General features: G+C 43.6%; 1 pseudogene; it reads left to right on the top strand.

Annotated features, from left to right (window-relative positions):
• Nucleotides 1-14: 14 nt before the first annotated feature.
• Nucleotides 15-8,601, top strand: LOC118913588 (procathepsin L-like; annotated as a pseudogene).
• Nucleotides 8,602-15,141: the final 6,540 nt, after the last annotated feature.

The raw sequence follows: 15,141 nt of genomic DNA, 5'->3' as shown, positions 1-15,141 counted from the left end.
CTGAAAGAGAAGCGATGCTCCTGGCTAGTAAGTATCCAAACATCCTGGAATTATGTGCTGAGAGTGTGGGCTACCTTGGCGGGTCTCTCCAGTTCATCAAGGGCAGGATGCCCAGAGGGGAGCATCTGGGCTGCTGGATAGGATGTGGCCTCCGAGGCTGGATGGAAAAGCCCCCGATTGTGGCACACGAGCTGTTGCGATCAGCCCGTGACCAGAGGCAGTCAGCAGGTGCGGGAATGGTGGGGTGCTCCCTGGCAGGAGGGGCAGTGTCCCAGGGTGGGGGAAGCAGAGGATGATGATGGCGGGGCTGGGGACAGCAGCTGGGTGGGGCATGGAACTTAGGAAGGAAATTGCCCATACAGGCAATCAATTGTGCGCCAAAGGATCCAAGAATAGAGTATGAAACTAGGAGAGCATCTCCATTGCTTCTGACTCCTCTCGATGAGAAGCACACATTGAGTCAGCTGCCTAGCAACTGCAATTGCGATGTCACCTGGGCACGTATCACAAAGCTCTGCCCACCAGGGGCAGCCGGGACCCCTGCCCAGGAGACCTCACCAAAGGTCAAAGGGCGTGGTGGAATTTCCAGCACATGGGACCACCCACTGACAGTTGCAGGTGGTTGGCACCAGGTAGACCACCATGAGGGTTGCAGTGGGTGCATCCATCAGCGCTCACACTGCCAGGGCACTGGCTCTGCAGGTCCCTCAGTGCCCGGTGCGTGGCAGCCAACCCAGTGGCCTGGGGTCCCAGAGGCCAGGTCCAGCTCAAAGTCACATGGAATGGTTCTTGCTGGGCTTTTAGTGCAACTGGTGCCCTGGAAGGACAGATGTTCTGGAAAACTGGTAAACTTGTTCCCCTGAGTGAGCAGAACCTGGTGGGTTGCTCTCGGTCTTAAGGCAATGAGGGCTGCAATGGTGGCCTAATGGACAATGACTTCCAGTATAAGGACAATGGAGGCCTGGACTCAGAGGAATCCTATCCTTACCCTTGCAAGGGTAAATGAGGCTCCTTATCTTGTTATTCCATCTCTGCTTTCAAAGTTAATTTTCAGAGCTAACAGGCACCTTTATTCAGCATTCACATTCTTTGCCAACTGCCAGAACTGTCATTGTGAATTACCAGCTTTTGCAAAGTTAGCAGTATAGCTGTTCTTACTTCTGTGGAACATGGAGAATATATCAATGTTCTGCATATAATGCAGACTTCTCCATGGTGAAAAGTGTCTTATGGACAGCCCCAAGGGGTCTCACTGAAGAAACTAATTTTTCCATTTCAAACCAACTGAAAGTTTTTGCTTTCTGGGCTGCTTTATAACAAAGTTCTTGGAAATCATTAAGCTGCAAACTGCTGTTTTGTGGACCTGGAACTCATGTTCCCCAGGAGGTGGATGGTGGCCATCAAGTTTCTTTCCCATTTGCCTTTAAAAGGACACAGATGCCTGTAACTACAAGCCTGAGTTTGCCACTGCCAACGACACAGGCTTCGTGGGCATCCCTCGGAGGGAGAAGGCCCTCATGAAGGCCATGGCGGCAGTGTCGCCCATCTCTGTTGCCATCGATGCCAGGCATGAGTCGTTCCAGTTCTATAAAGCAGGTAGACGTGTTTGTCTCCTCACTGTGGAAATTCAGGCAGGCAGAACTGGAAACCACCACCATGACTGAGTTTCCAGTGTGAGGTCCTGCTTCCCAGGATTGTAAAATTTTGAGTGTGTGCATGTAATACAGTGATGTTCCCATTTGACATTATACTTTAAGCGTTTTCTTATAGTAACAAACTCTTCATGAATATTTCTAAGTGGCTATGTAATCCTAGAATCTAATTTATGTGACTATTTTCCAGGTGTTGGGCCTTCCAAAAGATTTTTACTGAAATTAGTCTAAGTATTGTTTTGTTTTGTCTTATTTCCTTAGTTGGCATTCTAAGAGTAGAAAGGCTTATGCTAATTAATACCAGCAAATATGAGTGATCTTTGATAAGTAGATCTTACTACTGGAAAACTTTTAAGTAGAAGATATCTTGGATTTAGGTGGTATCTTGTGAGTTGTTTGGCTTTTTCCTTTTTATTGGCCATTACTATTTTTTGGCAAATATTTACATCTTATTTGGAACTTGTTTATGATATTTCACTGAACTTGGAGATGCCTCTCTTAACTGTGGTTGTCAGGGTGGGTTACTGTCACGTGTCAGTTGGAGTTTCTCACCCCAAGTTGGAATTTTACTCTGCCAGGCATTTATTATGACCCACAGTGCAGCAGCAAAGACCTAGATCATGGCGTTCTGCTGGTTGGCTATGGCCTTGAAGGAACAGATTCAAATAACAAATTCTGGCTTGTCAAGAACAGGTAATAAAACTCGAAATGTTATATTTTCAATTGAAAAAGGGATTTTCATGTGGAAGTAGTATTTGGTTTCAAGTCAAATAGCTTACTTTGGAAGTCCCAGAAGTCTTTCTCCCACTTAGAGTGAGCACAGAAGTACTGATGTTTGATTATATGATTCTGTAGCAAGCTTATTGGGGTTATTAACTATTTGTACTATTGCATTTCCAAATTCTGAACATTTTCTTAATTCAGAAACACATCTGGCCCCAAGGATTTCCCATAAAGGATTTTGCACCTGTGTTGTTAAGGCCTGGTTTCCTTTCTCTGTCTTGGATTTTTCAATAAGGCATAGTTCACAGAAGCATCTGCCTCTGCTGATTCTTTAAATCTGAAAGATTGTCCAAGAGCCCATGGCCCGTGCATCCTTCATGTTACCACATGGTGCCCTGGCTTTGCATTCTGCTTCTCAGCTCTCAGAGGCCTTGAGGGTTCTTGGGATCAATTTTCAAGCTAAAGTTCTTTACTTGAGATGAGGTTATAAGCCTGTAGACAGACTGCTGCATTAGAATCCTAGTTTTGCTCACTTTGCTATCCTAAAAAGTTAAGGACTCACAGGAAGTAAGACTTATGACAATTAAGATTTTATGTTAAGGACCTGCAGGTACTCATCTTAACATTTAACATAAATATATGTAACAGTGATGCCAGGGTTCTTGTTTGCAGAGTCAAAGAATGAATTTAGCAAACACCCAAGGTAGGAGAGCCAGGGAAAGGCTTTTATTGAGAGATACAGTGAGAGAACAGAGCTCCTGGCTCACGCCAGGAGGGGACAGGAGAGCCCCTAGGGGACAAGAGAGTCTGTAGTGGTGCATTGTCTAAGGATTTTATAGGCAGTTGAGGAGTTTTGGGGACGTGAAAAAAGGCTTAAGGGTGTGGACTTGTTAAGTGGGCCCTGAATATTTAGAATTAACTTAACACAAGGAACTTCCTGCTCTGATTTTTCCCTGGGATACCTGAAGAGTCCTGACTAAAGAGTCTTGACATGAGCTACTCCATTTTATAAGTGACTTCATTTTGTAAAAGACAGGTCACATCAAGAAGAAGTTACAAGAGTTACAAAAATTTAAGTTGCCAGGGCTGGCCGGATGCTCCCGGCCAGTGGAAGGTGGACAGCTCGCCCACCAGACGGTCAGGAGTGTCACTCCACCTAGAAGGAACCGGTCCAAATAGTTGGTGAACAAGTTGGTTACAGTGAAGGTCAGGTCATATCTAGGCCCGTTCTGCGCACGGCCCACTCTGCACACAACCCCATTCCTGTGTATAAAAGGAGAATGAACTTGTACTTTGGGGTCTCCACCTGCGAGTGTGAGACCCCAGCATGCTGGCTACCCAATAAATGCTCTTGTTTTTGCATCCGCGTGTCTCCCAGTTATTTAGAGGTTGATTGCACGGACCCAACATTTAGGGGCTCATCCGGGATTGTGCTCCCATAACCGGCGACCGTGCAGAGCGTGCGGGTAAGTGTGAGTGTGACTGCAGTGTTTGATTGCCTGTTTATGTGCCATGTGTCCTTGTATTTGTGCCGTTTTTCAGCGGAAACCTGATCTGGAGGTCAGGGAACTAGGTGGACACACTATTTTTCCCCACACCTTGGTGAGCATGGAGACGTCCCTCACTCACTTCTGTTTTTTTGCCTTTTATTTTTCAGTCTGGCAGGAGATGGGAGGTTGCTCCCTGATGGAGCCCTTTTATGGGAGAGGCTGTTCCTCTTCATCTGGTTTCTTTTTGGAAAAAGGCGCCCTAACATTGTGTTCTCTGCATGTATACACATATTTGTCTGTCTTGTCTTCTTGTTTCTCTTCGGCATGGGCCAGTCACACTCTACTCCCTCTACTCCTCTGTCTATCTTCATATCTCGCTTCAGTGACTTTTGAACCCAGGCTAAAAATCTTGGTCTTGCTGTCAAAAAGGGTAAACTTTCTATCTTTTGCAGGAACAAATGGCCTAAGTTTGGAGTCAGGTGGCCTGAGGAGGGCACGTTTGACCTCCCCACCATTTTCAGGGTCAAGGACCTTGTATATGGATCTCCTGGCCACCCTGACCAGGTTCCTTACATCACCACTTGGCAGACTCTAGTGGAAAGCCGACCTAAGCTGGCTCCCCTTCTTCTGCCTTTAAAGGCGACCCTCATGGCCACGCCTCCTCTAAAGCTCCAAGCTCCTCTAAGGCACCCTGCAAGTCAAATCCCAATCCCTTGATTCCTTCAGCCCCACCTCTTTATCCTGTCCTCCACCCTTCAGGCCCTTCTTCAGAAGATCCATCCTTTCCCCACCCACTGCCATATGGACCCGCTCCTCTCCCCAGTCCTCCTGAACCTTTACCTATGGAAGAGGAACCTGACCCAGAGGACCCACCCATGTTGATTAGTTCTCCCCATACTCACTCTGGAGACCATTGAGCTCCTGGGAACACCCCAGGCACAGTGGCCCTACCTTTGCAGGCGGCGGGCCCACCAGGCTCCCATGGCCAACAGTTCTTAGTTCATTGGCCTTTCTCTACCAGTGACTTGTATAATTGGAAAATGCAGAACCCCCCCCTTCTGAGAAACCCAGTAAACTTATAAACTTGTTGGATTCAGTCCTTTTCACCCACCAGCCCACCTGTGATGACTGCCATCAGCTTTTACAGGTTCTCTTCACTACTGAAGAGAGAGAGAGAGAGAGTCCTGACTGAAGCCCAGAAACTAGTCCCAGGGGTTGATGGGAGACCAACCATGGATTTAGATATTATAAGCATCAGGTTCTCCTCAAGTAGGCCTGACTGGGACTTCAATACAGACAAAGGTAAGGAGAGGCTCACTGTCTACTGCCAGATTCTGATGGGGGGTCTCCGGGTGGCAGCACGCCGTCCCACCAATTTGTCTAAAGTAAGTCAGGTGAAACAGGAGCCCACAGAATCTCCTGGAGCTTTCCTTGGGAGACTGCTGGAAGCCTACAGGACCTACACTCCCCTGGACCCAAAAGCTGCTGAAAACCTGTCTGCAGTAAGTTTGGCCTTTGTTAATCAGTCGGCCCCAGACATAAGGCAGAAGTTACAAAGATTAGAAGGTTTTGAGGGAAAAAGGCTAGCCAAACTTTTGGCAGTAGCTGAGAAAGTGTTCAATAACCAAGACACCCCAGAAGACTGACAGACCCGCGGGTTGGCTAAGATTTTGTTGGCTAATTCATTAGAAGGTCCTGCCCGGAACCGAGAATTTAAAAGGCTGACTGAACAACGGGGCCCTCGAGATCCCAAAGCCTCCCCCAAGGGCCAGAACCCGCTGCAGAAAGACCAGTGTGCCTACTTCAAAGAGAGAGGCCACTGGAAAAATGAATGCCCCAAGAGAGAAGCCAGGGAACAACCCAAGGTCCTCCAGATAGAAAGCTTAGATGACTGAGGGGGATGGGGTTTGGCCCCCCTCCCCGAGCCTTGGGTAACCCTGAATATGGAGGGGAAGCCAGTGACTTTTATGGTCGACACTGGAGCAGAACATTCAATCCTTAAGAACCCCATGGGGCCCTTTTCTCCCAAACAGTCCTGGGTACAGGGAGCCACAGGATCTAACCGATATTCACGGACTACCCGAAGATCCATAGACCTAAAATTGGGATGGGTATCCCACTCATTCATGGTTATCTCTGAGTGCCCCTACCCACTTCTGGGGAGAGATTTGCTATCCAAGGTGGGAGCCCACATCCACTTTGAGGGCGACTCGGTTTCTGTAAACGACCAGAGCGGAGCCCCCGTCAGCATTCTTACCTTATCGCTTAATGATGAACATAGACTTTACACTAGCCCAAGAAGAGAAAAAGACCACTATGAGCTCCCCCATAAATGGCTAAAAGAGATCCCGGAAGTATGGGCCTAGACGGGAGGCATTGGATGGGCAAAGCATCGGGCACCAATAGTTGTCCAACTAAAGGCCACTGCCACCCCTGTCCGTGTGTGGCAGTACCCGATCCCCCAAGAAGCAAAGGTGGGCATTGCCCTTCATATCTGACACCTGCGACAGGTGGGAATTCTAGTCCTGTGCCAGTCACCTTGGAACACCCCTCTACTGCTTGTTAAGAAACCAGGGACAAATGACTTCCATCCAGTACAGGACTTGTGGGAAATTAATAAAAGGGTGGACGACATCCACCCCACAGTCCCCAACCCTTACACCCTTTTGAGCTATCTGCCACCTGACAGGGTCACATAGACCGTCCTAGACCTAAAAGACGCTTTCTTCAGCTTACTGCTAGCCGCCTCGAGTCAACCGCTGTTTGCTTTTGAATGGAGAGATCCGGAGGATGGATTGAATGGTCAACTAACATGGACCAGGTTGCCTCAGGGATTCAAGAACTCACTGACCATCTTCGACGAGGCCCTCCACGAAGATCTGAGTGAGTACCGGTGTTTCCACCCAGAGGTGAGCCTGCTTCAATATGTAGATGATTTACTAATAGCTGCCTGGACAGAAACAGAATGTCAAGCAGCCACTAAAGATTTACTTATGACACTGGGAAAATAAGGGTCCCGAGCGTCTGCCAAAAAAGCTCAAGTCTGTTTAGAAGAAGTCACTTACTTGGGATACAAACTCAAAGGGGGACACTGATGGCTATCCCAGGCCAGAAAAGAGACTGTTTTCCAGCTACCAAGGCCAGACTGTGCTGCCTCTGGATTCCTGGCTTCACCGAACTAGGTAGATACCTTTTCCAGATGGGTAGAAGGTTTTCCAACCAAAAGAGAAACTGCTGTAGTAGTTGCCAAGAAATTCCTGGAAGACATTATTCCAAGGTATGGCCTTCCTGCTTTTATTGGGTCAGACAACAGACCAGCTTTCGTCTCTCAAGTAACACAAGGGCTGAGTCATATATTGGGGACTAATTGGAAGCTACACTGTGCATATCATCCCCAAAGCTCAGGTCAAGTAGAAAGGATGACTTGGACCATTAAGGAGATTTTAACCAAATTAACCCTAGAAACTGGTGGTGACTGGGTGACTCTCCTCCTTTTCGTTCTATTCAGGGTCAGGAAGACTCCCTATAGATTGGGCATGACCCCATCTGAAATCCTGTTTGGCAGGCCTCCCCTGATCTTTCCCAATTTGCGAGCTGATCTGTTAGCTGAGCGAAATGATAAAAACTTTCTTTCCTCCCTACAAGCTTTGTTTCAGGTCCAAGATGCCTTTTCAGTTGGTCTCCATGGCTAACAACTTTATTATCAGCAGTAGCAGGTCCCCTCTTACTTCTGATACTGGCTCTTACATGTGGCCACTGCCTTATCAATGCCCTCCTCAAATTTGTACAGAAATTTAATTACAAATGCTTAGCATAATAAAAACGTGATACTCTTCTTTATCTAGAGAATATTAACTGATCTCACTGGAGAATGACTCTAGAGCTTAATGTTTAACACAGAGTTTTGGTAGGGGGTTTCCTTGCATGTAGTTACATTGCTCTGACTGTAAACATCCTGCCTTGCTTTTTCTGGAGGCCCTCACCCTATTTTGTCTACACCCACTGTCACTGTCTCAACAGTACTTAGAATAGTGCCTGATACATGGTAAACCCTGCTTTAAGTATTAGTTGTTATTATTAATGCAGCTAATGTTACTTTAGTCTTTGTTTAGAACAGAAAACACGCTCTTCTTCCCACTGGTTCCAGAATGGGGTGGGAATGGCTACGTTAAAATACCCAAACACCAGAACAATCACTGTGGAATCACCACGGCAGCCAACTATCCCACTGTGTGAGCTGATGGCAGTGATAATGGAGGACTTGAGGACAGCATATCCACAGGAATTTCATCATAAAACTGACTAGACCCTTATTGTGTAAGATAAGACACTTGAATCATTGAGGATCCAAGCTGTGATTTGCATTTTGACATTTTCATAAGGGTAAAATGTTATCACTCCTTTAATTCCTGTTATATAAAAAGGTTTATAATGTTGAAGTCTCATTGCTTAATTCTAAGACATTTAAATTTTCATTTTCAAAAAGTGTTAGGCAGGACAAAATTTATTCAAAATATAAATTTCTTTTGATTCCTTAAAAAAAAAGTATTAGGCAAGAAAATAGATATGAGCGGGGTAGAAAAAGAAAAAGGCCAGGAAAGTCCATTAGAAAGACCCAGAGTTAATCAATTAAAACTCCAAAGCCGGGAGTAACTTAGCCTGGAATGTTTGAATATTCCCCAGGTAAAGGAGGGCACCTCAGCATAGGCCATGTCTTTATTGTGTTAGTCATGCAGGCCCAGGTTATTTTTTAACTTTACCTTAATGTTGTTTTTTTTCTCCTTCCTGCCCTAATCAAGTAGTTTGTAACCTAGGCTACTAATTTAGCATGCAGGCCCAGCAGTAAACAACAGAGTAAGAGGCAGGAAGGATTCCATCTTAAAGATTGTATTTTAATACCCAGGAAGTTAAGAAGTAAGATTCTTAATTTACTCTTTGGCAAACAGACAATAATTCAGCTCACCTTGGGGGCTGGGCAGGCAGCCTTGTTTGATATGCTCCCAGACCAAGAACACCAGGTATCCCAGGGAGAAATCAGAGCAGGAAGTCCCTTGTGTTAAGTTAATTATAAGTATCCAAAGACCACTTAACAGGTCTGCACCCCCAGGTGTTAGTCACATTCCTGAAGAATCCTTAAAAGGGGGAACCCTCAACCTTTCGGGGCACTCCTCTCTCTGAGGTCGCCTGCACTTTCAAACTGCGTAATGTTTTAATTTTAAACTTTCTCTCTCCAACCTTTCAGTATGCCTCTCCTTGCTAATATGGCCTATACTTTTTCTCTTTTAAATAAAACTTTTACTCTGCTACACTACTGTGTGTCTGCCCTTCAATTCTTTGTTGCGGCAGGGACAAGGACTGAAGAAAACACACAACGCTCCCCCAACACTACTCTTTTCACAGACAAGGAAACTGCCACTGATTCAGAGCTCTCCCCCATGTAGGGAGCCTGACACTCCCAGCTAATCACTAGGGCTCTCAGGCTGGGTGCCATGACAGGTTTGCTGGTACCCTGGGAGAGGTGATCCTAGGGACCATCAATCACATGGAAGAACTGGGCTTGCCCAGAATAGCAAGTATTTAAAATATTTGCCAAGTTAATACATTCTTTATTTGCAAAGCTTAGAGTATTATTTTAAAAATACTTTTCAGCTGCAGGTGTGGAATTAAGGAAACGCTGTCAGGGGAATTACTTGCTCATGGTCACCCCTTATGAGAAGCAGGGGGACTTGGGGAGGGCTGCCTGTGCTCCCTGGCCTGCTGCTCTCCTCTCGGCACCACTCTGGGGTCCTCACTGTCCACGGAGTGAGGACCAGCTCCCTGGTCTGACATCAAGGTCCTTGATGACATGCAGTCCTGCCTCCCCGCATCCCAAATGATTTGTAGTGGCCTGAGCACATTGCAACTTTATTCTTTGTTGGGATGTTTTTATTGCTCCAACCAGATATGCTCTTTCTTTAATTTTCCACTTACTAAATTTCACTCATTTGCTTACTTAAACAATTACTGAGTATTGGGAATACAAATATGAGTAAACTGTGGACCTTGTCCTCCAGGCATTTAGAATCTAAAAAGGGAGACAGGAGAGCAGGAGTAGATGACTGCTTGTAAGAAATAAATGGGTTTCTCCTACTTTATTTCTCCCTTTGACTGATTTTGGTTTCAAAGGTATTTTGCCCCAGGAATCCTCCCCGTCCCCCAGAGCTACTTAGTAGCTTTTGAGAGAGGAGACTTTCTTATTCACAATGGTTCCTCAATGCTTAGGAGAATGGTTGTTCACTACACGTTTATGAATAAATGAATGAATGAACTGCTAGATGAGAGGAGGCATAAGGTGCCAGGAAAGCAAACAGTGGGGAGACCTACCTCAGGCATGGCAGTTAGAGAGGTTCCCCTGAGAATGCCTAGGCTGAGTTCAGAGAGTGACCAAAAATGAAAATAATGAGTCGAGGACTTCAGGTTTCTGGTTCCACATGTAAAAAGCATGAAGGTGTCACTGCATCATATGAAGTGAAAAATTGAGCATACTGAAAAAGCGACAACTCTTAGATCTATAAGAGAATTGACAATCACAGGGGAAGCTGCTATCCTCAAACTGGAGAGACAAAAAGGTGAATACAGGGAATCACAGCTTATTGGAGCAGAAACCTATAAGCAGAAACTGCCCCGGGAACGATTGTGGGGGAGGGAAACCTGACCATAACTGACAAACAACAGGAGGCTTGGTAGGGACAAGCCTGAGGGAGAATACTCCAAGGAGCCCACTCTTAGGAAGGCCCCACACTTTTGTGGACTTTCTTGCCAGGAGCCTGACTAGGTTCTTACAGTGAGCATCAGAGAAAAATCCCCTCAAGCTCTGGCTTGGGAAGGGAAAAGGAGCGAGTTTGAAATACCACAGTACTTCCTTCTTCTGAACAAGGCCTGCCCTCAGGGGTAAACTATGTTACCAGAGCCTAATTGACCTGGAGAACAGGAAGTCCTCACTCCCATCCCGCTAGCCATCTGTCCCACCTGAGACGGAGGGGGCTGAGAAGCAGTGGTGAAGATCACAGCCCAGGAGCACATGCTTGCCCAAAGACTAAGACTGAATGAGAGGACCACAGAATACTTCCCTTTCCCGCACATGTCACCAAAACACTACTAATGGCTGTTTACAGCAGTTTCTTTTTTTGTTATTTTGGTATCATTAATCTACAATTACATGAGCAACATTATGGTTACTAGACTCCCCCCATTATCAAGTCCCCACCACATACCCCATTACAGTCACTGTCCATGAGCATAGTAAGATGTTATACAGTCATTACTTATCTTCTCTGTGTTGTACAGCCCTCCCTGTGCCCGCCTCCATGCTAATCATTACACATGCTAATCATAATGCCCCCTTTTTTCCCGCTTTATCCCTCCCTTCTCACCCATCTTCCCCAGTCCCTATCTCTTTGGTAACTGTTAGTCCATTCTTGGGTTCTGTGAGTCTGCTGCTTTTGTTCCTTCAGTTTTTGCTTTGTTCTTTTACTTCACAGATGAGTGAAATCATCTGATACTTGTCTTTCTCCATCTGGCTTGTATCACTGAGCATAATACCCTCTAGCTCCATCCATGTTGTTGCAAATGGTAGGATTTGCTTTCTTCTTCTGGATGAATAATATTCCATTGTGTATATGTGCCACATCTTCTCTGTCCATTCATCTACTGATGGACACTTAGGTTGTTTCCATTTCTTGGCTATTGTAAATAGTGCTGTGATAAACATAGGAATGCATATGTCTTTTTCAAACTGGGCTCCTGCATTCTTAGGGTAAATTTCTAGGAGTGGAATTCCTGGGTCAAACGGTATTTCTATTTTGAGTTTTTTTGGGGAAACTCCATACTGCTTTCCACAGTGGTTGAACTAATTTACATTCCCACCAGCAGTGTAGGAGGGTTCCCCTTTCTCCACATTCTCACCAACATTTGTTGTTGTTTGTCTTTTGGATGTTGGTCATCTTAACTGGTGTGAGGTGATATCTCATTGTGGTTTAAATTTGCATTTCTCTGATGATTAGTGATGTGGAGCATCTTTTCATGTGCCTGTTGGCCATCTGAATTTCTTCTTTGGAGAAGTATCTGTTCAACTCCTCTGCCCATTTTTTAATTGGATTATTTGCTTTTTGTTTGTTGAGGTTCATGAGCTCTTTATGTATGTTGAATGTCAACCATTTATCAAATATGTCATTTATGAATATATTCTCCCATACTGTAGGATGTCTTTTGTTCTGCTGATGGTGTCCTTTGCTGTACAGAAGTTTTTCAGCTTGATATAGTCCCACTTGCTCATTTTTGCTTTTGTGTCCCTTGCCCGGGAAGATATGTTCATGAAGAAGTTGCTCATGTTTATGTCCAAAACATTTTTGCCAATTTTTTTCTAAGATTTTTATAGTTTCATGACTTACATTCAGGTCCTTGATCCATTTTGAGTTTACTTTTGTGTATGGGGTTAGACAATGATCCAGTTTCATTCTCTTGCATGTAGCTCTCCAGTTTTGCCAGCACCAGCTGTTGAAGAGGCTGTCATTTCCCCATTGTATGTCCATGGCTACTTTATCATATATTAATTGACCATATATGTTTGGGTTAATTACAGCAGCTTCTTTTACCTGCTACATCATATTAGGTATCAGATAAAGATTAAAAAGCATATTAAAGGCAAAAAACACAGTTTGGAGAGACTGAACAAGTGTCAAAAACAGACTCAGACATGGCAGGAATGCTAGATGATAATACCTTGAATTTAAAACAGTTATAGTTAAGATTCTAAGGGCTCTAATGAATATAATCCATGGCACAAAAGAACACAGAGGCAATGTAAGCAGAGAGATGGAAATACTAAGGAGGAGTTTTTAAAAATGCTACAGATCAAAAACACTGTAACAGAAATAAAGAATACCAATGGTGGACTTATTAGTAGACTAGCTATGGCTGAGTGAAAAAGTCTCTAAGCTTGAGGATATAGCAACTAAAACCCCTAAGATTGAAAAGCAAAGAGAAAAAATTCTGAAAAAAGCAGAACAGAATATTCAAGTTCTGTGGGATAACTACAAAAGGTGTAACAAATAAGTAATTTGAAAACCCAGAAGAAGAAAGAGAGAAAGAAGAAATATTTGAAACAATAATGACTAAGAAATTCCCCAGATGATGTCAGACACCAAACCCAGATCCAGAAAGCTCAGAGACACCATGATTGGTAAATGCTAAAAAAGAAAAACCACACTTAGCATGTCATATTCAAATTACAGAAAATAAAAGAAAAAATCTTGAAAGAAGACAGAGGGAAAGAAACTACTTTACTTACAGAAAGACAAGGTAAGAATTATATTGGTATCTCAAAACCACATAAGCAAGAAAAGAGTGAAGTATTTAAATTATTGAGTGAAAAAGACCATGTGGGTAAAACTGTAATATTTCCAGATGGTAATTTTCCAGGCACATGCATGGCCTTAGAGCATGTGCATCCTCAGGGGTGGAGAGAAGTTCATCTCCATATCAATGGATAATTACCTGGGCAACTGGAGGGCTTATCTGAACCTGAGAGGTTGGAGGGAGTGCTGGTTTTGCTTCTGCTGGAGCAGGAAAGACAGACCAACCCAGACTGCAGTTTGTAAACAATAAACGGGTTTTAAACTTTATTTCTCCCTTTGACTGATTTCAGTTTCAGAGGTACTTTGCTCTGGGATTTCCTCTCCCTGGACTTACAGGCCCCTAACCTAGGATTCTGTACTCCATGAAATTATCCTTCAAAAGTGAAGGAGTAATAAAGACTTTCTCAGACTCACAAAATTGAGGGGATTTGTTGCCAGTTGGCTTGCCTTGAAAGGAATGTTAAAAGTTTTTCAGAGAGAAGGAAAATTATATAGGTCAGAAACTTAGATCTACATAAAGAAAATGTGAGAAACACACTGACTGATCCAAACTCAATAAGTGTACATGGAGACAAAGAGAACAGTGGAGCAAGACTTTAATGGCGGTCTTGCAAGATGGGATGTCTGGTGAGCAGGTATACTCAGGGTGGTTACAACAAGCAACTTAATCCTTAGCATGCGTGTTCTTTCCCTGGTTCCTCATTAGCTGAGTACTACAGGGTTCACATCCTTTCCTGGACATCACCTAAGCAAGTTATGTGCATATTAGGCTTTCCTTACATTTGTCTTAATTTTATTGGTTGGTTGAAAACTTTTTCTGCATTTTTTTGAAGTGAACCAGAGCCCATTCTTTCTTAATCCCCCTCCTCACCCCAGCTGGAGTAACTTCCTGATACATGTTCTGACATGTAGACTTTTTGTTAATACCTTTTTGTTTAAATGTTAATTCCTTTAGGAATAAATCACATTTAGTTTTATGCCATTTCTAACAGAAGGGAAGAGCACTGGAAAAGGAATACATGAAGGTAAAAGAAACATATTTATTATTCTTTGATATGGCGTACCAGTTTGATCAGAAAAGGGTTAATTAATTAAGAAGAGACATAGTAAACATAAATGTGTATGCACTGAGTAACAGAGCTTCATTTACAGGGAACAACAATTCACAGAGTGAAAGATGAAAATAAACAATTGCACAATCACTGTTAGAGATTTTAGTATTCCTTTATTTCAACAGTTGATATAAAAACTAGACAAAATCAAAAATAACTTAATTGTTATTGATAGAACACTTAACTGAATGATGATGTAATATAAACTCAAGTGCAAATGGTATATTTACCAGGATAGCCCATATTCTAGATAATAAAATAAATTTCAATAATACTCAAAAGATCAAAATAATATCAAGTAGAGTATCAACAGTAGAATTGCAGTTGAATGTTGAACAATTCAGTGGTTGGAACACTAACCCACAATGCAGTAAAAAATCTTTGTAAGATGAGAAACTATATGCTAACAAACTGGATAACCTAGAAGAAATGGACAACTTTCTAGAAAAATGCAACCTTCCAAGACTGACCCAGGAAGAAACAGAAAATCTAAACAAACCACTTACCAGCAACGAAATTGTATCGGCAATCAAAAAACTACCCAAGAAAAAAACCCACAGACCAGATGGATTCACTGCTGAATTTTATCAGACATTTAGAGAAGACATAATACCCATTCTCCTTAGAGTTTTCCAAAAAGTAGAAGAGGAGGGAATACTTCCAAATTTATTTTATGAAGCCAGCATCACTCTAATACCAAAACCAGGCAAAGACACCACAAAAAAAGAAAATTACAGACCATATCCCTGATGAACATTGATGCAAAAAT

Source organism: Manis pentadactyla, chromosome 9, assembly GCF_030020395.1.
Source record: "Manis pentadactyla isolate mManPen7 chromosome 9, mManPen7.hap1, whole genome shotgun sequence".
NCBI lineage: Eukaryota > Metazoa > Chordata > Mammalia > Pholidota > Manidae > Manis > Manis pentadactyla.
Note: the sequence above shows the minus strand (reverse complement) of the source record. Positions and strands in the feature narration are given on the sequence as shown.